General features: G+C 55.1%; 1 protein-coding gene across 4 annotated transcripts in view; it reads right to left on the bottom strand.

The window, feature by feature from the left end:
• The window catches only part of LOC140399610 (Fc receptor-like protein 2), a 140,609-nt gene extending 122,869 nt beyond the window's left edge, over positions 1-17,740 (bottom strand). The window contains exons 1-4 of one of the 4 annotated variants that reach the window (XR_011937762.1): positions 17,666-17,740; positions 16,999-17,132; positions 16,557-16,663; positions 14,451-14,556 (exon numbers count right to left, since the gene is read on the bottom strand). The gene's annotated coding sequence lies outside the window, so the exon portion shown is untranslated. Of the gene's footprint in view, positions 1-14,450; positions 14,557-16,556; positions 16,664-16,998; positions 17,406-17,665 lie in introns of those variants that run through there. The other 3 variants (XR_011937760.1, XR_011937761.1, XR_011937763.1) reach the window with 3 other exon arrangements.
• Positions 17,741-24,446: the final 6,706 nt, after the last annotated feature.

Genomic DNA, 24,446 nt, shown 5'->3' with positions numbered 1-24,446 from the left:
GAGGGTGAGAGGGAGAGAGAGACTGAGAGGGAGAGAGGCTGAGAGGGAGAGAGAGACTGAGAGGGAGAGAGACTGAGAGGGAGAGTGACTGAGAGGGAGAGAGAGACTGAGAGGGAGAGAGAGACTGAGAGGGAGAGAGAGACTGAGAGGGAGAGAGACTGAGAGGGAGAGAGAGACTGAGAGGGAGAGAGAGACTGAGAGGGAGAGAGGCTGAGAGGGAGAGAGAGACTGAGAGGGAGAGAGGCTGAGAGGGAGAGTGACTGAGAGGGAGAGAGACTGAGAGGGAGAGTGACTGAGAGGGAGAGAGAGACTGAGAGGGAGAGAGAGACTGAGAGGGAGAGAGGCTGAGAGGGAGAGAGAGACTGAGAGGGAGAGAGGCTGAGAGGGAGAGAGAGACTGAGAGGGAGAGAGACTGAGAGGGAGAGTGAATGAGAGGGAGAGAGAGACTGAGAGGGAGAGAGAGACTGAGGGGGAGAGAGACTGAGAGGGAGAGAGAGACTGAGAGGGAGAGAGGCTGAGAGGGAGAGAGAGACTGAGAGGGAGAGAGGCTGAGAGGGAGAGTGACTGAGAGGGAGAGAGAGACTGAGAGGGAGAGAGGCTGAGAGGGTGAAAGAGACTGGGAGGGAGAGAGAGACTGAGAGGGAGAGAGGCTGAGAGGGAGAGAGACTGAGGGAGAGAGAGGCTGAGAGGGTGAGAGGGGCTGAGAGGGAGAGAGGCTGAGAGGGAGAGAGACTGAGAGGGTGAGAGACTGAGAGGGAGAGAGGCTGAGAGGGAGAGAGAGACTGAGAGGGAGAGAGACTGAGAGGGAGAGAGAGACTGAGAGGGAGAGAGGCTGAGAGGGAGAGAGACTGAGAGGGAGAGAGAGACTGAGAGGGAGAGAGGCTGAGAGGGAGAGAGAGACTGAGAGGGAGAGAGAGGCTGAGAGGGAGAGAGACTGAGAGGGAGAGAGAGGCTGAGAGGGAGAGAGACTGAGAGGGTGAGAGAGATACAGAGAGGGAGAGGGACTGAGGGAGAGGGACTGAGAGGGAGAGGGACTGAGAGGGAGAGAGGCTGAGAGGGAGAGAGACTGAGAGGGAGAGAGAGACTGAGAGGGAGAGAGGGACTGAGAGGGAGAGAGGCTGAGAGGGAGAGAGACTGAGAGGGAGAGAGGCTGAGAGGGAGAGAGACTGAGAGGGAGAGAGACTGAGAGGGAGAGAGGCTGAGAGGGAGAGAGAGGCTGAGAGGGAGAGAGGCTGAGAGGGAGAGAGACTGAGAGGGAGAGAGAGACTGAGAGGGAGAGAGACTGAAAGGGAGAGAGACTGAGAGGGAGAGAGACTGAGAGGGAGAGAGAGACTGAGAGGGAGAGAGACTGAGAGGGAGAGAGACTGAGAGGGAGAGAGACTGAGAGGGAGAGAGGCTGAGAGGGAGAGAGACTGAGAGGGAGAGAGACAGAGAGGGAGAGAGAGACTGAGAGAGAGGGAGAGAGACTGAGAGAGAGGGAGAGACTGAGAGGGAGAGAGAGACTGAGAGGGAGAGAGACTGAGAGAGACTGAGAGGGAGAGAGAGACTGAGAGGGAGAGAGAGACTGAGAGGGAGAGAGACTGAGAGGGAGAGAGAGGCTGAGAGGGAGAGAGACTGAGAGGGAGAGAGACTGAGAGGGAGAGAGACTGAGTGAGACTGAGAGAGACTGAGAGGGAGAAAGAGACTGAGAGGGAGAGAGACTGAGAGGGTGAGAGGCTGAGAGGGAGAGAGACAGAGAGGGTGAGAGGGTGAGAGAGACTGAGAGAGACTGAGAGGGAGAGAGAGACTGAGAGGGAGAGAGAGGCTGAGAGGGAGAGAGAGACTGAGAGGGAGAGAGACTGAGAGAGACTGAGAGAGAGGGAGAGAGACTGAGAGGGAGAGAGACTGAGAGGGAGAGAGACTGAGAGAGACTGAGAGGGTGAGAGAGGCTGGGAGGGCGAGAGAGACTGAGAGGGAGAGAGAGACTGAGAGGGAGAGAGGCTGAGAGGGTGAGAGGGAGAGAGAGACTGAGAGGGAGAGAGGCTGAGAGGGAGAGAGAGACTGAGAGGGAGAGAGACTGAGAGGGAGAGTGACTGAGAGGGAGAGAGAGACTGAGAGGGAGAGAGAGACTGAGAGGGAGAGAGAGACTGAGAGGGAGAGAGACTGAGAGGGAGAGAGAGACTGAGAGGGAGAGAGAGACTGAGAGGGAGAGAGGCTGAGAGGGAGAGAGAGACTGAGAGGGAGAGAGGCTGAGAGGGAGAGTGACTGAGAGGGAGAGAGACTGAGAGGGAGAGTGACTGAGAGGGAGAGAGAGACTGAGAGGGAGAGAGAGACTGAGAGGGAGAGAGGCTGAGAGGGAGAGAGAGACTGAGAGGGAGAGAGGCTGAGAGGGAGAGAGAGACTGAGAGGGAGAGAGACTGAGAGGGAGAGTGAATGAGAGGGAGAGAGAGACTGAGAGGGAGAGAGAGACTGAGGGGGAGAGAGACTGAGAGGGAGAGAGAGACTGAGAGGGAGAGAGGCTGAGAGGGAGAGAGAGACTGAGAGGGAGAGAGGCTGAGAGGGAGAGTGACTGAGAGGGAGAGAGAGACTGAGAGGGAGAGAGGCTGAGAGGGTGAAAGAGACTGGGAGGGAGAGAGAGACTGAGAGGGAGAGAGGCTGAGAGGGAGAGAGACTGAGGGAGAGAGAGGCTGAGAGGGTGAGAGGGGCTGAGAGGGAGAGAGGCTGAGAGGGAGAGAGACTGAGAGGGTGAGAGACTGAGAGGGAGAGAGGCTGAGAGGGAGAGAGAGACTGAGAGGGAGAGAGACTGAGAGGGAGAGAGAGACTGAGAGGGAGAGAGGCTGAGAGGGAGAGAGACTGAGAGGGAGAGAGAGACTGAGAGGGAGAGAGGCTGAGAGGGAGAGAGAGACTGAGAGGGAGAGAGAGGCTGAGAGGGAGAGAGACTGAGAGGGAGAGAGAGGCTGAGAGGGAGAGAGACTGAGAGGGTGAGAGAGATACAGAGAGGGAGAGGGACTGAGGGAGAGGGACTGAGAGGGAGAGGGACTGAGAGGGAGAGAGGCTGAGAGGGAGAGAGACTGAGAGGGAGAGAGAGACTGAGAGGGAGAGAGGGACTGAGAGGGAGAGAGGCTGAGAGGGAGAGAGACTGAGAGGGAGAGAGGCTGAGAGGGAGAGAGACTGAGAGGGAGAGAGACTGAGAGGGAGAGAGGCTGAGAGGGAGAGAGAGGCTGAGAGGGAGAGAGGCTGAGAGGGAGAGAGACTGAGAGGGAGAGAGAGACTGAGAGGGAGAGAGACTGAAAGGGAGAGAGACTGAGAGGGAGAGAGACTGAGAGGGAGAGGGAGACTGAGAGGGAGAGAGACTGAGAGGGAGAGAGGCTGAGAGGGAGAGAGAGACTGAGAGGGAGAGAGAGGCTGAGAGGGAGAGAGACTGAGAGGGAGAGAGAGGCTGAGAGGGAGAGAGACTGAGAGGGAGAGAGACTGAGAGGGAGAGAGACTGAGAGGGAGAGAGGCTGAGAGGGAGAGGGAGACTGAGAGGGAGAGAGACTGAGAGGGAGAGAGGCTGAGAGGGAGAGAGAGACTGAGAGGGAGAGAGAGGCTGAGAGGGAGAGAGACTGAGAGGGAGAGAGACTGAGAGGGAGAGAGACTGAGAGGGAGAGAGGCTGAGAGGGAGAGAGGCTGAGAGGGAGAGAGACTGAGAGGGAGAGGAACTGAGGGAGAGGGACTGAGAGGGAGAGGGAGAGGGAGAGAGAGGCTGAGAGGGAGAGAGAGGCTGAGAGGGAGAGAGACTGAGAGGGAGAGAGGCTGAGAGGGAGAGAGACTGAGAGAGAGAGAGGCTGAGAGGGAGAGAGACTGAGAGGGAGAGAGACTGAGAGAGAGAGGCTGAGAGGGAGAGTGACTGAGAGGGTGAGAGAACTGAGAGGGAGAGAGAGACTGAGAGGGAGAGAGAACTGAGAGGGAGAGAGTGACTGAGAGGGTGAGAGAGACTGAGAGGGAGAGAGAGACTGAGAGGGAGAGAGGCTGAGAGGGTGAGAGAGACTGAGAGGGAGAGAGACTGAGAGGGAGAGAGAGACTGAGAGGGTGAGAGGCTGAGAGGGAGAGAGACAGAGACTGAGAGGGAGAGTGACTGAGAGGGAGAGAGAGACTGAGAGGGTGAGAGAACTGAGAGGGAGAGAGAGACTGAGAGGGAGAGAGGCTGAGAGGGAGAGAGACTGCGAGGGAGAGAGAGGCTGAGAGGGAGAGAGGGTGAGAGACTGAGGGGGAGAGAGAGGCTGAGAGGGAGAGAGAGACTGAGAGGGTGAGAGACTGAGGGGGAGAGAGAGGCTGAGAGGGAGAGAGAGGCTGAGAGGGTGAGAGAGACTGAGAGGGAGAGAGGCTGAGAGGGTGAGAGAGGCTGAGAGGGAGAGAGACTGAGAGGGAGAGAGACTGAGAGGGAGAGAGAGACTGAGAGGGAGAGAGGCTGAGAGGGTGAGAGAGACTGAGGGGGAGAGAGAGGCTGAGAGGGAGAGAGGCTGAGAGGGAGAGAGGCTGAGAGGGTGAGTGACTGAGAGGGAGAGAGAGACTGAGAGGGAGAGAGATTGAGAGGGAGAGAGACTGAGAGGGAGAGAGAGGCTGAGAGGGTGAGAGAGACTAAGGGGGAGAGAGAGGCTGAGAGGGAGAGAGGCTGAGAGGGAGAGGCTGAGAGGGAGAGAGGCTGAGAGGGAGAGACTGAGAGGGAGAGAGAGACTGAGAGGGAAAGAGGCTGAGAGGGAGAGAGAGGCTGAGAGGATGAGAGAGACTGAGAGGGAGAGAGACTGAGAGGGAGAGAGACTGAGAGGGAGAAAGGCTGAGGGAGAGAGGCTGAGAGGGAGAGAGAGACTGAGAGGGAGAGAGGCTGAGAGGGAGGGAGAGACTGAGAGGGAGAGAGAGGCTGAGAGGGTGAGAGAGACTGAGAGGTAGAGAGGCTGAGAGGGAGAGAGACTGAGAGGGAGAGAGACTGAGAGGGAGAGAGACTGAGAGGGAGAGAGACTGAGAGGGAGAGAGACTGAGAGGGAGAGAGACTGAGAGGGAGAGAGAGACTGAGGGAGAGAGGCTGAGAGGGAGAGAGAGACTGAGAGGGAGAGAGAGACTGAGAGGGAGAGAGACTGAGAGGGAGAGAGACTGAGAGGGAGAGAGACTGAGAGGGAGAGAGGCTGAGAGGGTGAGAGAGACTGAGAGGGAGAGAGACTGAGAGGGTGAGAGACTGAGAGGGTGAGAGAGACTGAGAGGGAGAGAGAGGCTGAGAGGGTGAGAGACTGAGAGGGTGAGAGAGACTGAGAGGGAGAGAGAGGCTGAGAGGGTGAGAGAGACTGAGAGGGAGAGAGACTGGGAGGGAGAGAGATTGAGAGGGAGAGAGGCTGAGGGAGAGAGGCTGAGAGGGAGAGAGAGACTGAGAGGGAGAGAGGCTGAGAGGGAGAGAGACTGAGAGGGAGAGAGATTGAGAGGGAGAGAGGCTGAGAGGGAGAGAGGCTGAGAGGGAGAGAGACTGAGAGGGAGAGAGACTGAGAGGGAGAGAGACTGAGAGGGAGAGAGACTGAGAGGGAGACAGAGACTGAGAGGGAGAGAGAGACTGAGGGAGAGAGGCTGAGAGGGAGAGAGAGACTGAGAGGGAGAGAGGCTGAGAGGGAGAGAGAGACTGAGAGGGAGAGAGACTGAGAGGGAGAGAGACTGAGAGGGAGAGAGAGACTGAGGGAGAGAGGCTGAGAGGGTGAGGGAGGCTGAGAGGGAGAGAGACTGAGAGGGAGAGAGACTGAGAGGGAGAGTGACTGAGAGGGAGAGAGAGACTGAGAGGGAGAGAGAGACTGAGAGAGACTGAGGGGGAGAGAGAGACTGAGAGGGAGAGAGGATGCGAGGGAGAGAGAGGCTGAGAGGGAGAGAGGCTGAGAGGGAGAGAGACTGAGAGGGAGAGTGACTGAGAGGGAGAGAGAGACTGAGAGGGAGAGAGAGACTGAGAGAGACAGAGGGGGAGAGAGAGACTGAGAGGGAGAGAGGCTGCGAGGGAGAGAGAGGCTGAGAGGGAGAGAGGGTGAGAGACTGAGGGGGAGGGAGAGGCTGAGAGGGAGAGAGAGACTGAGAGGGAGAGAGAGACTGAGAGAGACTGAGGGGGAGAGAGAGACTGAGAGGGAGAGAGAGACTGAGAGGGAGAGAGAGACTGAGAGGGAGAGAGGATGCGAGGGAGAGAGAGGCTGAGAGGGAGAGAGGCTGAGAGGGAGAGAGAGACTGAGAGGGAGAGAGACTGAGAGGGAGAGAGACTGAGAGGGAGAGAGACTGAGAGGGAGAGTGACTGAGAGGGAGAGAGAGACTGAGAGGGAGAGAGAGACTGAGAGAGACTGAGGGGGAGAGAGAGACTGAGAGGGAGAGAGTCTGCGAGGGAGAGAGAGGCTGAGAGGGAGAGAGGGTGAGAGACTGAGGGGGAGAGAGAGGCTGAGAGGGTGAGAGACTGAGAGGGAGAGGGACAGAGAGGGTGAGAGACTGAGAGGGTGGGAGACTGAGTGGGAGAGAGATTGAGAGGGTGAGAGAGACTGAGAGGGTGAGACTGAGAGGGTGAGGCTGAGAGTGAGAGAGAGACATAGAGGGAGAGAGAGACTGAGAGGGAGAGAGGCTGAGAGGGAGTGAGACTGAGAGGGAGAGGGACAGAGAGGGTGAGAGACTGAGAGGGTGGGAGACTGAGTGGGAGAGAGATTGAGAGGGTGAGAGAGACTGAGAGGGTGAGACTGAGAGGGTGAGGCTGAGAGTGAGAGAGAGACATAGAGGGAGAGTGTGGCTGAGAGGGAGAGAGACTGAGAGGGAGAGAGAGACTGAGAGGGCGAGAGACTGAGAGGGTGAGAGAGGCTGAGAGGGAGAGAGAGGCTGAGAGGGTGAGAGAGGCTGAGAGGAAGAGAGATTGAGAGGGAGAGAGACTGAGAGGGAGAGAGGCTGAGAGGGAGAGAGACTGAGAGGGAGAGAGAGGCTGAGAGGGAGAGAGAGATTGAGAGGGAGAGAGAGATTGAGAGGGAGAGAGATTGAGAGGGAGAGAGACTGAGAGAGACTGAGAGGGAGAGAGAGACATAGAGGGAGAGAGAGGCTGAGAGGGTGAGGGAGACTGAGAGGGAGAGAGAGGCTGAGAGGAAGAGAGACTGAGAGGGAGAGATAGACTGAGAGGGTGAGAGAGGCTGAGAGGGAGAGAGAGGCTGAGAGGGTGAGGGAGACTGAGAGGGAGAGAGAGGCTGAGAGGGAGAGAGAGGCTGAGAGGGTGAGGGAGACTGAGAGGGTGAGAGAGGCTGAGAGGGAGAGAGAGGCTGAGAGGGAGAGAGACTGAGAGGGAGAGAGACTGAGAGGGAGAGAGACTGAGAGGGAGAGACTGAGAGGGTGAGAGACTGAGAGAGAGAGCGGGAGAGACTGAGAGGGAGGGCGAGACTGAGAGGGTGAGAGATTCAGAGGGAGGGAGAGGCTGAGAGGGGGAGAGACTGAGAGGGAGAGAGAGAGACTGAGAGGGAGAGAGACTGAGAGGGTGAGAGATTGAGAGGGAGGGAGAGACTGAGAGGGGGAGAGACTGAGAGGGAGAGAGAGAGAGGGAGGGAGAGACTGAGAGTGAGGGAGAGACTGAGAAGGTGAGAGATTGAGAGGGAGAGAGACTGAGAGGGAGAGAGAGGGTGAGAGACTGAGAGGGTGAGAGACTGAGAGGGAGAGAGAGACTGAGAGGGAGAGAGAGACTGAGAGGGAGAGAGATTGAGAGGGTGAGAGAGACTGAGAGGGAGAGAGACTGAGAGGGAGAGAGAGACTGAGAGGGTGAGAGGCTGAGAGGGAGACAGACTGAGAGGGAGAGTGACTGAGAGGGAGAGAGAGACTGAGAGGGTGAGAGAACTGAGAGGGAGAGAGAGACTGAGAGGGAGAGAGGCTGAGAGGGAGAGAGACTGCGAGGGAGAGAGAGGCTGAGAGGGAGAGAGGGTGAGAGACTGAGGGGGAGAGAGAGGCTGAGAGGGAGAGAGAGACTGAGAGGGTGAGAGACTGAGGGGGAGAGAGAGGCTGAGAGGGAGAGAGAGGCTGAGAGGGTGAGAGAGACTGAGAGGGAGAGAGGCTGAGAGGGTGAGAGAGGCTGAGAGGGAGAGAGACTGAGAGGGAGAGAGACTGAGAGGGAGAGAGAGACTGAGAGGGAGAGAGGCTGAGAGGGAGAGAGACTGAGAGGGAGAGAGAGGCTGAGAGGGTGAGAGAGACTGAGGGGGAGAGAGAGGCTGAGAGGGAGAGAGGCTGAGAGGGAGAGAGGCTGAGAGGGTGAGTGACTGAGAGGGAGAGAGAGACTGAGAGGGAGAGAGACTGAGAGGGAGAGAGACTGAGAGGGAGAGAGAGGCTGAGAGGGTGAGAGAGACTGAGGGGGAGAGAGAGGCTGAGAGGGAGAGAGGCTGAGAGGGAGAGGCTGACAGGGAGAGAGGCTGAGAGGGAGAGAGACTGAGAGGGAAAGAGGCTGAGAGGGAGAGAGAGACTGAGAGGGAGAGGAGACTGAGAGGGAAAGAGGCTGAGAGGGAGAGAGAGGCTGAGAGGGTGAGAGAGACTGAGAGGGAGAGAGACTGAGAGGGAGAGAGACTGAGAGGGAGAAAGGCTGAGGGAGAGAGGCTGAGAGGGAGAGAGAGACTGAGAGGGAGAGAGGCTGAGAGGGAGGGAGAGACTGAGAGGGAGAGAGAGGCTGAGAGGGAGAGAGGCTGAGAGGGAGAGGCTGACAGGGAGAGAGGCTGAGAGGGAGAGACTGAGAGGGAGAGGAGACTGAGAGGGAAAGAGGCTGAGAGGGAGAGAGAGGCTGAGAGGGTGAGAGAGACTGAGAGGGAGAGAGACTGAGAGGGAGAGAGACTGAGAGGGAGAAGGGCTGAGGGAGAGAGGCTGAGAGGGAGAGAGAGACTGAGAGGGAGAGAGGCTGAGAGGGAGGGAGAGACTGAGAGGGAGAGAGAGGCTGAGAGGGTGAGAGAGACTGAGAGGGAGAGAGACTGGGAGGGAGAGAGACTGAGAGGGAGAGAGATTGAGAGGGAGAGAGAGACTGAGAGAGACTGAGAGGTAGAGAGGCTGAGAGGGAGAGAGACTGAGAGGGAGAGAGACTGAGAGGGAGAGAGGCTGAGAGGGTGAGAGAGACTGAGGGGGAGAGAGAGGCTGAGAGGGAGAGAGGCTGAGAGGGAGAGGCTGACAGGGAGAGAGGCTGAGAGGGAGAGACTGAGAGGGAGAGGAGACTGAGAGGGAAAGAGGCTGAGAGGGAGAGAGAGGCTGAGAGGGTGAGAGAGACTGAGAGGGAGAGAGACTGAGAGGGAGAGAGACTGAGAGGGAGAAAGGCTGAGGGAGAGAGGCTGAGAGGGAGAGAGAGACTGAGAGGGAGAGAGGCTGAGAGGGAGAGAGAGGCTGAGAGGGTGAGAGAGACTGAGAGGGAGAGAGACTGGGAGGGAGAGAGACTGAGAGGGAGAGAGATTGAGAGGGAGAGAGAGACTGAGAGAGACTGAGAGGTAGAGAGGCTGAGAGGGAGAGAGACTGAGAGGGAGAGAGACTGAGAGGGAGAGAGACTGAGAGGGAGAGAGACTGAGAGGGAGAGAGAGACTGAGGGAGAGAGGCTGAGAGGGTGAGAGAGGCTGAGAGGGAGAGAGAGACTGAGAGGGAGAGAGACTGTGAGGGAGAGAGACTGAGAGGGAGAGAGACTGAGAGGGAGAGAGGCTGAGAGGGTGAGAGAGACTGAGAGGGAGAGAGACTGAGAGGGTGAGAGACTGAGAGGGTGAGAGAGACTGAGAGGGAGAGAGAGGCTGAGAGGGTGAGAGACTGAGAGGGTGAGAGAGACTGAGAGGGAGAGAGAGGCTGAGAGGGTGAGAGAGACTGAGAGGGAGAGAGACTGGGAGGGAGAGAGACTGAGAGGGAGAGTGGCTGAGGGAGAGAGGCTGAGAGGGAGAGAGAGACTGAGAGGGAGAGAGGCTGAGAGGGAGAGAGACTGAGAGGGAGAGAGATTGAGAGGGAGAGAGGCTGAGAGGGAGAGAGGCTGAGAGGGAGAGAGACTGAGAGGGAGAGAGACTGAGAGGGAGAGAGACTGAGAGGGAGAGAGACTGAGAGGGAGACAGAGACTGAGAGGGAGAGAGAGACTGAGGGAGAGAGGCTGAGAGGGAGAGAGAGACTGAGAGGGAGAGAGGCTGAGAGGGAGAGAGAGACTGAGAGGGAGAGAGACTGAGAGGGAGAGAGACTGAGAGGGAGAGAGAGACTGAGGGAGAGAGGCTGAGAGGGTGAGGGAGGCTGAGAGGGAGAGAGACTGAGAGGGAGAGAGACTGAGAGGGAGAGTGACTGAGAGGGAGAGAGAGACTGAGAGGGAGAGAGAGACTGAGAGAGACTGAGGGGGAGAGAGAGACTGAGAGGGAGAGAGGATGCGAGGGAGAGAGAGGCTGAGAGGGAGAGAGGCTGAGAGGGAGAGAGACTGAGAGGGAGAGTGACTGAGAGGGAGAGAGAGACTGAGAGGGAGAGAGAGACTGAGAGAGACAGAGGGGGAGAGAGAGACTGAGAGGGAGAGAGGCTGCGAGGGAGAGAGAGGCTGAGAGGGAGAGAGGGTGAGAGACTGAGGGGGAGAGAGAGGCTGAGAGGGAGAGAGAGACTGAGAGGGAGAGAGAGACTGAGAGAGACTGAGGGGGAGAGAGAGACTGAGAGGGAGAGTGACTGAGAGGGAGAGAGAGACTGAGATGGAGAGAGAGACTGAGAGAGACTGAGGGGGAGAGAGAGACTGAGAGGGAGAGAGGATGCGAGGGAGAGAGAGGCTGAGAGGGAGAGAGGATGAGAGGGAGAGAGAGACTGAGAGGGAGAGAGACTGAGAGGGAGAGAGACTGAGAGGGAGAGAGACTGAGAGGGAGAGTGACTGAGAGGGAGAGAGAGACTGAGAGGGAGAGAGAGACTGAGAGAGACTGAGGGGGAGAGAGAGACTGAGAGGGAGAGAGGCTGCGAGGGAGAGAGAGGCTGAGAGGGAGAGAGGGTGAGAGACTGAGGGGGAGAGAGAGGCTGAGAGGGTGAGAGACTGAGAGGGAGAGGGACAGAGAGGGTGAGAGACTGAGAGGGTGGGAGACTGAGTGGGAGAGAGATTGAGAGGGTGAGAGAGACTGAGAGGGTGAGACTGAGAGGGTGAGGCTGAGAGTGAGAGAGAGACATAGAGGGAGAGAGAGACTGAGAGGGAGAGAGGCTGAGAGGGAGAGAGACTGAGAGGGAGAGGGACAGAGAGGGTGAGAGACTGAGAGGGTGGGAGACTGAGTGGGAGAGAGATTGAGAGGGTGAGAGAGACTGAGAGGGTGAGACTGAGAGGGTGAGGCTGAGAGTGAGAGAGAGACATAGAGGGAGAGAGTGGCTGAGAGGGAGAGAGACTGAGAGGGAGAGAGAGACTGAGAGGGCGAGAGACTGAGAGGGTGAGAGAGGCTGAGAGGGAGAGAGAGGCTGAGAGGAAGAGAGATTGAGAGGGAGAGAGAGGCTGAGAGGAAGAGAGATTGAGAGGGAGAGAGACTGAGAGGGAGAGAGGCTGAGAGGGAGAGAGACTGAGAGGGAGAGAGAGGCTGAGAGGGAGAGAGAGATTGAGAGGGAGAGAGAGATTGAGAGGGAGAGAGATTGAGAGGGAGAGAGACTGAGAGAGACTGAGAGGGATAGAGAGGCTGAGAGGGTGAGGGAGACTGAGAGGGAGAGAGGCTGAGAGGAAGAGAGACTGAGAGGGAGAGATAGACTGAGAGGGAGAGAGACTGAGAGGGTGAGAGAGGCTGAGAGGGAGAGAGAGGCTGAGAGGGTGAGGGAGACTGAGAGGGAGAGAGAGGCTGAGAGGGAGAGAGAGGCTGAGAGGGTGAGGGAGACTGAGAGGGTGAGAGAGGCTGAGAGGGAGAGAGAGGCTGAGAGGGAGAGAGACTGAGAGGGAGAGAGACTGAGAGGGAGAGAGACTGAGAGGGAGAGACTGAGAGGGTGAGAGACTGAGAGAGAGAGCGGGAGAGACTGAGAGGGAGGGCGAGACTGAGAGGGTGAGAGATTCAGAGGGAGGGAGAGGCTGAGAGGGGGAGAGACTGAGAGGGAGAGAGAGAGACTGAGAGGGAGAGAGACTGAGAGGGTGAGAGATTGAGAGGGAGGGAGAGACTGAGAGGGGGAGAGACTGAGAGGGAGAGAGAGAGAGGGAGGGAGAGACTGAGAGTGAGGGAGAGACTGAGAGGGTGAGAGATTGAGAGGGAGAGAGACTGAGAGGGAGAGAGAGGGTGAGAGACTGAGAGAGTGAGAGACTGAGAGGGAGAGAGAGACTGAGAGGGAGAGAGAGACTGAGAGGGAGAGAGATTGAGAGGGTGAGAGAGGCTGAGATGGAGAGAGAGGCTGAGAGGGTGAGGGAGACTGAGAGGGTGAGGGAGACTGAGAGGGAGAGAGAGGCTGAGAGGAAGAGAGACTGAGAGGGAGAGAGAGACTGAGGGAGAGAGATTGAGAAGGTGAGAGAGGCTGAGAGGGAAAGAGAGGCTGAGAGGGTGAGGGAGACTGAGAGGGAGAGAGAGGCTGAGAGGGAGTGAGAGGCTGAGAGGGAGAGAGACTGAGAGGGAGAGACTGAGAGGGTGAGAGACTGAGAGGGAGAGAGAGAGAGAGGGAGAGACTGAAAGGGAGGGAGAGACTGAGAGGGTGAGAGATTCAGAGGGAGGGAGAGGCTGAGAGGGGGAGAGACTGAGAGGGAGAGAGAGACTGAGAGGGAGAGAGACTGAGGGGGTGAGAGATTGAGAGGGAGGGAGAGGCTGAGAGGGGGAGCGACTGAGAGGGAGAGAGAGAGAGAGAGGGAGAGACTGAGAGGGAGGGAGAGACTGAGAGGGTGAGAGATTGAGAGGGAGAGAGACTGAGAGGGAGAGAGAGGGTGAGAGACTGAGAGGGTGAGAGACTGAGAGGGAGAGAGAGACTGAGAGGGAGAGAGAGACTGAGAGGGAGAGAGATTGAGAGGGTGAGAGAGGCTGAGATGGAGAGAGAGGCTGAGAGGGTGAGGGAGACTGAGAGGGTGAGGGAGACTGAGAGGGAGAGAGGCTGAGAGGGAGAGAGACTGAGAGGGAGAGACTGAGAGGGAGAGACTGAGAGGGAGAGAGGGGGAGAGACTGAGAGGGAGAGAGAGACTGAGAGATTGAGAGGGAGGGAGAGGCTGAGAGGGGGAGAGACTGAGAGGGAGAGAGAGAGACTGAGAGGGAGAGAGACTGAGAGGGTGAGAGATTGAGAGGGAGGGAGAGGCTGAGAGGGGGAGAGACTGAGAGGAAGAGAGAGAGAGAGAGGGAGAGACTGAGAGGGAGGGAGAGACTGAGAGGGATGGAGAGACTGAGAGGGTCACACACAGGAATCGAACAATCACTACCACAGCAAACTGAATTCAAATGGCCCCGTCAATTTCATTTCACCCTCACATTTAAATCTCGGCCTAAGACACAGGCTTTATTCCAGAATTAACCCCGCTTCTAGTTAAGGGACTATAATTCGAGATTACTTTACAGTCGATGGATTCATTATTAAAGTGACCCCACTGTTGGTTCATTTCCGGAATTCTGCAGGCAACTTGTGCACGGGGAGATCCCCAAAATGGTGACACTTTCCAAATTGAGTTCCGAGTTTCTGATGGTGGATTTCTCTCTCAGCGGCTATGAGATCTGGCTGAATATCCCGTCAGTGCAGCAGGAAGGGTTCATTAACTCCCTCGTTCGCAACCACTCAAGTTTAAAACTTTAACATTCGAGACCTTCAAACCCACTTTGCAGTCTGTGAGCTATTTCATTGTTTTTTTTAAAGAAGTAGGGACTGTAGATTTATTTATTTATTTTTATAAATTTAGAGTGCCCAATTCATTTTTTCCAATTCAGGGACAATTCCGCGTGGCCAGTCCCCCGAGCCTGCACATCTTTGGGTTGTGGGGGCGAAACCCACGCAAACACCAGGAGAGCTATTTTATTGTAAGAGTTGTGGTCACTGTTGCTGAGTGAACAGCAAGATCCCACAGTGGCAGCTATCTGGACCTAACCGATGGGACACTGTCCTTCCTCCCTCCCCCCCTCACTCCTGCTGGGTGCCCCATTCCCCACTGCACCTAACAACCCCACCCCCACCGCCGTGTCATGTGTGGATTGGAACATCCCTGGAGAAGTCCCTTCAGTTTCTGAAAGAATTAAACTGCCTCTTAAAATGAAGAAAAACCTTTCTAAAACGAAATCCATTGGCACACAGAAAGATCCCAGAAGGTGCAGTCGGCAGTGTTGAGTGTTGTTTACATTTGCTACCAGGTTGCAGAGAGTGGCTGAAACCGTGAAATCCCCCCCCCCCCGCCCCCTACCCCCTATCCCCTACCCCACCACAAATACCCGGGACGCTCAGAATTAATATAACCCCTGTTATTTTGGAACAAAATTAGACAGCTTCATATTCCAGATTTATATTTTACTCTTTGCCGCCCATCAAAGGGTTAATGTGTTTGTGTCTAAGTGCAAGGCCGGGGCAGCAATAAAGAGACAACTCACGTGAGTGCAGCCTGTGGAGTAGGCCTCAGTCCATCCACTTGTCCTCTGGAGAATAGCCTTTGTCCAAACATTCCTGGTCGCATTGCAGTCTTCAAAGTTCAAATTCCTGAGGAAAAGAGGGAGAAAATTAACTAAAACGCAGGAAAATGTTTAAACTTGTAGCACAGCAAGAGGCCAAGATTCCCCCTCTCAGTTACACACACTCTCAGCAACATCCACCTGCAATAATCTCAGTTATAAACCACAGAATAAAAATGATTGAGAGATAGTTCCCGCTTCCCTTGTGTTTCTCTTTCTCTCTCTCTCTCGCTATCTCATTCGGTCTCTCTATCCCTCTCATTCATATTTCTGTCTCCCTCGTTATCCCTCATCACCCTCCCAGCATTTATTTCTATTTATTTCCCTAATCAGGGTATCCCCAGAAAGATGTGATGAGACTCCCCATTGCAGTTTGTGGGGTGGTTTTCTTCGATTAAAGGTTTAAAGAGACACTAAAAAGCTGGAGAGAAATGGACAGATAGAGGCAGAAAGCAGGGGAGACAGAGAGAGAGAGAGAGAGGCAAGAATGGAAAGAAGACAGAAAGGGAGAGAAAGCCTCTCTTTTTCACGACCTCCCTCTCCCTCCACCCTCTCTTTCTTTCTCCTCTCCCTCTCTCTAATCTCCATTACCCCCCAGCCCCACACTCTTTCTGTACTCTCTCTCTCTTTCTCACTCTCATTCTAATAGTTGGGAAGGAGAAAGAAAGAGAGACAGGGTCACACACAGGAATCCAACATTCATAACCACAGCAAACTGAATTCAAATGACCTCCTGCGAATTTAATTTCACCCTCATACTTTACCAGGATGTTGCCTGGAATGGAGAGTAGGTCTTACGAGGAAAGGTTGAGGGTGCTAGGCCTTTTCTCATTAGAACGGAGAAGGATGAGGGGCGACTTGGTAGAGGTTTATAAGATGATCAGGGGAATAGATAAGAGTAGACAGTCAGAGACTTTTCCCCCGGGTGGAACAAACCATTACAAGGGGACATAAATTTAAGGTGAAAGGTGGAAGATATAGGAGGGATGTCAGAGGTAGGTTCTTTACCCAGAGAGTAGTGGGGGCATGGAATGCACTGCCTGTGGAAGTAGTTGAATCGGAAACATTCGGGACCTTCAAGCAGCTATTGGATAGTTACATGGATTACGGTTAAATGATATAGTGTAGATTTATTTGTTCTTAAGGGCAGCACGGTAGCATTGTGGATAGCACAATTGCTTCACAGCTCCAGGGTCCCAGGTTCGATTCCGGCTTGGATCACTGTCTGTGCGGAGTCTGCACATCCTCCCCTTGTCTGCGTGGGTTTCCTCCGGGTGCTCCGGTTTCCTCCCACAGTCCAAAGATGTGCAGGTTAGGTGGATTGGCCATGAAAAATTGCCCTTAGTGTCCAAAATTGCCCTTTGTGTTGGGTGGAGGTGTTGACCTTGGGTAGGGTGCTCTTTCCAAGAGCCGGTGCAGACTCAAAGGGCCGAATGGCCTCCTTCTGCACTGTAAATTCAATGATAATCTATGATTAATCTAGGACAAAGGTTCGGCACAACATCGTGGGCCGAAGGGCCTGTTCTGTGCTGTATTTTCTAAAAAAAAAACTTGTGTCTCGGCCTAAAACACAGGCTTCATTCCAGAATTATACCCGCTTCAAGTTAAGGGACTTTAATTCCGGGCAATCGAGATTACTTTACAGTCAATGGATTCATTTTAAAAGTGACCCCACTATCGTTAATTTTGTGAATTCTGCAGGCAACCTGTGCACAGGGAGAGCCCAACAAATGATGACCACTTTCAAAATTGAGTTCAGAGTTTCTGATCTGAGATTTCTCTCGCTCTCTCTACCAGATTTCAGAGATTGGCTGAAACAGTGAAATGCCCCCCCCCCCCCCCCCCCACCCCTGGCAACCCCCCCCCCCCCCCCTGGGATGCTCAGAATTAATATATCCCCTGTCATTTTGGAACAAAATTAGACAGCTTCATATTCCAGATTTGTATTTTACTCTTTGCCGCCCACCAAAGGTTTAATGTGTTTGTGTCTTAGTGCAAGCCCGGGGAGGCAATAAAGAGACAACTCACGTGAGTGCGGCCTGTGGAGTAGGCCTCAGTCCATCCACTTGTCCTTTGGAGAATAGCCTTTGTCCAAAGATTCCTGCTCACATTACAGTCTTTCAAAATTCAAATTCCTGGGAAAAAGAGGGAGAAAATTAACTAAACCACTGGAAAAGATTGAAACTATTTAATACAGCGAGAGCCCAGGGTCCCCTTTTCAGTTTTACAACTCCTCAGCAACATCCGAATACAAATAAGTCACAGCTTTCAACCAGAGGTTAAAAAAGATTGAGAGACAATTAATACTCAAAATCTTTTTATTATCACAATTAGGCTTACATTAATACTGCAATGAAGTTACTGTGAAAATCCCCTTCTCTTGTGTTTCTTGCTGTCTCTCTGTACCTCTTATACATATTTATGTCTCCCTCCCTCACTCTCTTTGATCCCTCCAATATTAAAATTAAACCTCAGTCAGGGTAATAACCCGGGTGAAGCCTGCGGAACAGGCCTCAGCCAGCGCTCCCTCGGGAAGAATTCACACTCCCTCGTCCTCCTCACAGGATTCCCGACCTCCTTCCAGTTTTCCAAATAAAAATGCCTCTGGAGAAAAAAAGGAGATAAAATTGGTTATAAAGACAATAACAGGGACATTTAAAAAAAAACAGCACAACAGGAGTCCAACATTTCCAATCTCGAGCCAATCAGCAACATGTCAACAACCAAAATGCACAGCTCAAAACAGAGAGATTGACACACCCAGCGACACACACACACACACACACACACACTGAAGAGAGGGGTAATGTTTTCAGTGTCGTGGGTTTTTGGTTTGAGAACTGAAGTGCCTCAGACACAGATATATCCTCAGTGAGCTGTGAGCAGACTCCACCCCTAGTCTCTGCCATGTGTGGAATGTCTGTCTCAGAGGACAGCTCTCTATTGACATGTAAATGAGTGACAAGAGATGCTGATCTCCTTGCTGCTCAGCCCCACACACACAGAATGTGACTTCAGCTAAACCTTGGCCTTCCCCACACCAGTGTTGTTCACTGAGCAGGCCGGAAAAAATTGGATTAAATGTAATTATTAGACAGGGACGTTCTTATTTTTTCTACCCAAGTGCATAACCTCACATTTATCCATGTTATACTGCATCTGCCACATCTCTCTCTCACTCACTCCCCTCCCAATAGGATTGAATCATAATTTAAAATAGAATTGGGAAATGATTAGAAACAGTTTGGACTAGAGATCTCTTCAGTGACCTGTGTGCAGTCCCCACCCCCGACTTTCTGTCAGGAATGTCCCCCTCGGTGTGTTTCCTGGGTCTGCAAAGGTAACACTTGTCCTGTCCATGGTTATGTTAATTCAGCAGACAGCCACAGATTCACAATGTCCTGTCCTTATTTCTGTCTTTGTTTAACATTTATTCCCTCTGAATTTCTGACATGTTGGGAATAACCATTCATCTGTCGCTTTAGGAAGGCTTTCCATAGAATGAGTAAAAACCAGCAAGAAATCACAGAATGTGAGTTAAACACAACTTCATTTCTGCTTCCATTTAGAGAGAAGATTCCTGGCCAGACAAACAAAGCTCATTGCAAAGTTTCACTTCATATTTTACTTGTTCACAGGCAGATTTTTCACTGAAATCTTCTGATGTTAATTCCTGAGATTAGAATTTATAAAGAAACAATTTGGATTGAATGAAAACGGTCAGTTTGATAACCCTAATGTCCTGACTGCCTCACGTCCTGGCACCCTCACACCATCACACCCTCATGTCCCCTAACCCTCACATCCTGACCCACTCACGTCCCCAAAACCTCAGATCCTGACCCGCTGTGTACCTCTTTCTCTGTGTCTGTCCCTCACTCTCTCCGTGTGCCCACCTCTCTCTGTCCCTCTCTCCCTCTGTGTCTCTGTTGCTCTCAAAGTGTCCTCTCACTCTATCCCTCTCTTTCACTGTCTACCTCTTTCTCTCTGTGTCACTCTCTCTGTCCCCCTCTCTCTCTGTCCCTCTATCTCTATCCCTCTCTCTCTTTGTCCAACTCTCGCTCACTGTGTACATCTCTCTCACTTTCTATCACTCTATCTCTCTCTCTCCTTCTCTCGCTGTGCTTCTCGCTCTCGCTGTGTCCCACGCTCTTGCTGTGTCGTCGCTCTCGCTGTGTCCCTCGGTCTCGCTGTGTCCCTCGCTCTAGCTGTGTCCTCGTTCTCTGTGTACCCCTCACTGTCTGTGTACCCCTCACTCTCTGTGTACCCCTCAATCTCTGTGCGTCCCTCGCTCTCTGTGCGTCCTTCGCTCTCTGTGAATCCCTCGCTCTCTGTGCATCCCTCGCTCACTGTGTGTCCCTCGCTCATGGTGTGTCCCTCGCTCTCAGTGTGTCCCTCGCTCTCTATGTGTCCCTCGCTCTCTATGTGTCCCTCGCTCTCTGTGTGTCCGTCGCTCTCTGTGTGTCCGTCGCTCTCTGTGCGTCCCTCGCTCTCTGTGTGTCCCTCGCTCTCTGCGTGTCCCTCGCTCTCTGTGTGTCCCTCGCTCTCTGTTTGTCCCTCGCACTCTGTTTGTCCCTTGCTCTCTGTGCGTCCCTCGCTCTCTTTGCGTCCCTCGATCTCTGTGTGTCCCTCGCTCTCTGTGTGTCCCTCGCTCTCTGTGTGTCCCTCGCTCACGGTGTGTCCCTCGCTCTCGGTGTGTCCCTCGCTCTCTATGTGTCCCTCGCTCTCTGTGCGTCCCTCACTCTCTGTGCGTCCCTCGCTCTCTGTGTGTCCCTCGCTCTCAGTGTGTCCCTCGCTCTCTATGTGTCCCTCGCTCTCTATGTGTCCCTCGCTCTCTGTGTGTCACTCGCTCTCTGTGCGTCCCTCGCTCTCTGTGCGTCCCTCGCTCTCTGTGTGTCCCTCGCTCTCTGTTTGTCCCTCGCACTCTGTTTGTCCCTCGCTCTCTGTGCGTCCCTCGCTCTCTGTGCGTCCCTCGCTCTCTGTGCGCCACTCGCTCTCTATGCGTCCCTCGCTCTCTGTGTGTCCCTCGCTCTCTGTGTGTCCCTCGTTCTGTGCGTCCCTCGCTCTCTGTGCGTACCTCGCTCTCTGTGCGTCCCTCGCTCTCTGTGCGTCCCACGCTCTCTGTGCGTCCCTCGCTCTCTGAGTGTTCCTCGATCTGTGTGTGTCCCTCGCTCTCTGTGCACCCCTCACTCTCTGTGTCCCTCGCGCTCTGTGTGTCCCTCACTCTCTGTGTGTGTTCATCGCTCCTTGTGTGTCCCTAGCTCTCTGTGCGTCCCTCGCTCTCTGTGTGTGTCCCTCGCTCTCTGTGCACCCCTCGCTCTCTGTGTCCCTCGCCCTCTCTGTGTCCCTCGCTCTCTGTGCGTCCTTCGCTCTCTGTGTGTCCCTCGCTCTCTGTGTGTCCCTCGTTCTCTGTGTGTGTCCTTCGCTCTCTGTGCACCCCTCGCTCTATGTGTCCCTCCCTCTCTGTGGTTCCCTCCCTATCTGTGTGTCCCTCGCTCTCTGTGTGTCCCTCCCTCTCTGTGTGTCCCTCGCTCTCTGTGTGTGTCCTTCGCTCTCTGTGTCCCTCGCTCTCTGTGTGTCCCTCGCTCTCTGTGTGTCCCTCGCTCTCTGTGTGTCCCTCGCTCTCTGTGTGTCCCTCGCTCTCTGTGTGTGTCCCTCGATCTCTGTACACCCCTCGCACTCTGTGTCCCTCGCTCTCTGTGTGCCTCGCTCTATGTGTCCCTCGCTCTCTGTGTCCCTCGGTCTGTGTCCCTCGCTCTGTGCGTCCCTCTCTCTGTGCGTCCCTCGATCTCTTTGTGTCCCTCCCTCTCTGTGTGTCCCTCGCTCTCTGTGTGTGTCCTTCGCTCTCTGTGTCCCTCGCTCTCTGTGTGTCCCTCGCTCTCTGTGTGTCCCTCGCTCTCTGTGTGTCCCTCGCTCTCTGTGTGTCCCTCGCTCTCTGTGTGTGTCCCTCGATCTCTGTACACCCCTCGCACTCTGTGTCCCTCGCTCTCTGTGTGCCTCGCTCTATGTGTCCCTCGCTCTCTGTGTCCCTCGGTCTGTGTCCCTCGCTCTGTGCGTCCCTCTCTCTGTGCGTCCCTCGATCTCTTTGTGTCCCACGCTCTGTGTGTGTCCTTTGCTCTCTGTGTGTCCCTTGCTCTCTGTGTGTCCCTCGCTCTCTGTGTGTCCCTCGCTCTCTGTGTGTCCCTCGCTCTCTGTGTGTCCCTCGCTCTGTGTGTCCCTCGCTCTGTGTGTCCCTCGCTCTCTGTGTGTCCCTCGCTCTCTGTTTGTCCCTCGTTCTCTGTGCGTCCCTCGCTCTCTGTGCGTACCTCGCTCTCTCTGCGTCCCTCGCTCTCTGTGCGTCCCTCGCTCTCTGTTGTCCCTCGCTCTCTGTGCGTCCCTCGCTCTCTGTGCGTCCCTCGCTCTCTGTGTGCCACTCGCTCTCTCTGCGTCCCTCGCTCTCTCTGTGTCCCTCGCGCTCTGTGTGTCCCGCACTCTCTGTGTGTGTTCCTCGCTCCTTGTGTGTCCCTAGCTCTCTGTGCGTCCCTCGCTCTCTGTGTGTGTCCCTCGCTCTCTGTGCACCCCTCGCTCTCTGTGTCCCTCGCCCTCTGTGTATCTCTCGCTCTCTGTGCGTCCTTCGCTCTTTGTGTGTCCCTCGCTCTCTGTGTGTCCCTCGCTCTCTGTGTCCCTCGCTCTCTGTGTGCCTCGCTCTGTGCGTCCCTCTCTCTGTGCGTCCCTCGATCTCTGTGTTTCCCACGCTCTGTGCGTGTCCTTTGCTCTCTGTGTGTCCCTTGCTCTCTGTGTGTCCCTCGCTCTCTGTTTGTCACTCGCTCTCTGTTTGTCCATCGCTCTCTTTGTGTCCCTCGATCTCTGTGTGTCCCTCGCTCTCTGTGCGTCCCACGCTCTCTGTGCGCCCCTCGATCTCTGTGTGTTCCACGCTCTCTGTGTCCCTCGCTGTCTATGTTCCTCGATGTCTGTGTCCCTCGCTCACTGTACCCTCGCTCTTTGTGTCCCTCTATCTGTGCGCCCCTCGCTCTGCGTGTCCCTCAATCTCTGTGTGTCCCTCGTTCTCTGTGTTTCCCTCGCTCTCTGTGCGCCCCTCGATCTCTGTGTGTTCCACGCTCTCTGTGTGTCCCTCGCTCACTGTGTGTCCGTCGCTCTCTGTGTGTCCCTCGCTCTCTGTGTGTGTCCCTTGCTCTGTGTGTCCCTCGCTCACTGTGCGGTCCTTGCTCTCTGTGTGTCCCTCGCTGTCTTGTGTCCCTCGCTGTCTTGTGTCCCTCGCTGTCTGTGTCCCTCGCTCTCTGTACCCCTCGCTCTTTGTGTCCCTCTCTGTGTGCGTCCCTCGCTCTGCGTGTCCCTCGCTCTCTGTCTGTCCCTCGCTCTCTGTGTTTCCCTCGCTCTCTGTGTTTCCCTCGCTCTCTGTTTGTCCTTCGCTCTGTGTGTGTCCCTCGTTCTGTGTGTGTCCCTCGCTCTGTGTCCCTCGCTCTTTGTGACCCTCGCTCATTGTGTCCCTCGCTCTGTGTGTCCCTCACTCTCTGTGTATCCCTCGCTCTCTGTGTGTCCCTCGCTCTCTGTGTGTCCCTCGCTCTCTGTGTGTCCCTCGCTCTCTGTGTATCCCTCGTTCTCTGTGTGTCCCTCGCTCTCTGTGTGTCCCTCACTCTCTGTGTGTCCCTCACTCTCTGTGTGTGTCCCTCGCTCTCTGTGTGTGTCCCTCGCTCTCTGTGTGTCCCTCGCTCTCTGTGCGTTCTGCGCACTCTGTGCGTCCCTCGCTCTCTGTCTGTCCCTCGCTCTCTGTGTTTCCCTCGCTCTCTGTGTTTCCCTCGCTCTCTGTTTGTCCTTCGCTCTGTGTGTGTCCCTCGTTCTGTGTGTGTCCCTCGCTCTGTGTCCCTCGCTCTTTGTGACCCTCGCTCATTGTGTCCCTCGCTCTGTGTGTCCCTCACTCTCTGTGTATCCCTCGCTCTCTGTGTGTCCCTCGCTCTCTGTGTGTCCCTCGCTCTCTGTGTGTCCCTCGCTCTCTGTGTGTCCCTCGCTCTCTGTGTATCCCTCGCTCTCTGTGTGTCCCTCGCTCTCTGTGTGTCCCTCACTCTCTGTGTGTCCCTCGCTCTCTGTGTGTCCCTCGCTCTGTGTGTGTCCCTCGCTTCTGTGTGTCCCTCGCTCTCTGTGTGTCCCTCGCTCTCTGTGTATCCCTCGCTCTCTGTGTGTCCCTCGCTCTCTGTGTGTCCCTCGCTCTCTGTGTGTCCCTCGCTCTCTGTGTATCCCTCGCTCTCTGTGTGTCCCTCGCTCTCTGTGTGTCCCTCACTCTCTGTGTGTCCCTCGCTCTCTGTGTGTCCCTCGCTCTCTGTGTGTCCCTCGCTTCTGTGTGTCCCTCGCTCTCTGTGTGTCCCTCGCTCTCTGTGTATCCCTCGCTCTCTGTGTGTCCCTCGCTCTCTGTGTGTCCCTCGCTCTCTGTGTGTCCCTCACTCTCTGTGTGTCCCTCGCTCTCTGTGTGTCCCTCGCTCTGTGTGTGTCCCTCGCTTCTGTGTGTCCCTCGCTCTCTGTGTGTCCCTCGCTCTCTGTGTGTCCCTCGCTCTCTGTGTGTCCCTCACTCTCTGTGTGTCCCTCACTCTCTGTGTGTCCCTCGCTCTCTGTGTGTGTCCCTCGCTCTCTGTGTGTCCCTCGCTCTCTGTGCGTTCTGCGCTCTCTGTGTGTCCCTCGCTCTCTGTGCGTCCCTCGCTCTGTGTGTGTCCCTCGCTCTGTGTGTGTCCCTCGCTCTCTGTGTGTCCCTCACTCTCTGTCTGTCCCTCGCTCTGTGTGTGTCCCTCGCTCTGTGTGTCCCTCGCTCTGTGAGTCCCTCGCTCTGTGTGTGTCCCTCGCTCTGTGTGTCCCTCGCTCTGTGTGTCCCTCGCTCTGTGTGTCCCTCGCTCTGTGTGTGTCCCTCGCTCTCTGTGTGTGTCCCTCGCTCTCTGTGTGTCCCTCGGTCTGTGTGTCCCTCGCTCTCTGTGCGTCCCTCGCTGTCTGTGCGTCCCTCGCTCTCTGTGTGTCCATCGCTCTCTTTGTGTCCCTCGCTCTGTGTGTCCCTCGCTCTCTGTGTGTCCCTCACTCTCTGTCTGTCCCTCGCTCTGTGTGTATCCCTCGCTCTGTGTGTCATTCGCTCTGTGTGTCCCTCGCTCTCTGTGCGTCCCTCGCTCTCTGTGCGTCCCTCGCTCTCTGTGCGTCCTTCGCTCACTGTGCGTCCCTGGCTCTCTGTGCGTCCTTCGCTCTCTGTGCGTCCTTCGCTCTCTGTTTAAATGTTTCGGTGAGTGTGAGTGAGCTTAATCGTGAGCGAATGTGAGTCAGGGTGTGTAACAGTTAGTTAGTGAGTGTGTGAAAGTGTGTGTTAGTTAGTGATTGAGTAAGAGTGATTGAGTGTGTCAGACTGTGTGTCAGACTGTGTGTGAGTGAGTGTGAGAGTGTGCATAAGAGTGAGTGTGAGTGATTGTGTAAGCGAGTGTCTGAGTCAGTGTGCAAGTGTGAACGAGTTAGTTGTGTGTGAATATTTGAGTGAGTGACTGTGTCAAGAGTGACTGAGTGTGTAATGGTGTGTGTAAGAGTGAGCGAATCAGTGTGTGTACGTATATCGGTGTGAGTGATTGTGTAAGTCAGTTTCAGTGTGTGAGTGAGTGTGTGTGAGTTAGTCTGTAAGAATGAGTGAGTAGGTGATAGAGTGTGAAAGAGTGTATCGGTGTATAACAGTGAGAGTGTGAGTGAGTGTTTCGAACTGAGTGTGAGTTAGTATGCAAGAGTGATGTGTGTTAGCATCTGGGTGTGATTGTGTCAGAGTGACAGGCGTGTCAGAAAGAGTGTGTGACTGTGTGTGACAGTGAGTGTGAGAGTGTGTGTGTGTAAGACTGAGTGAGTGTGTGAAAGTAAGTGAGGGTGTGTGAATCAGTGTGTACTAATGAGTGAGCCTGTAGGAGTGAGTGA

Source organism: Scyliorhinus torazame, chromosome 23 (genome assembly GCF_047496885.1).
Source record: "Scyliorhinus torazame isolate Kashiwa2021f chromosome 23, sScyTor2.1, whole genome shotgun sequence".
NCBI lineage: Eukaryota > Metazoa > Chordata > Chondrichthyes > Carcharhiniformes > Scyliorhinidae > Scyliorhinus > Scyliorhinus torazame.
The sequence above is the reverse complement of the archived record's forward strand: the minus strand, read 5'-3'. Positions and strand labels throughout refer to the sequence as shown.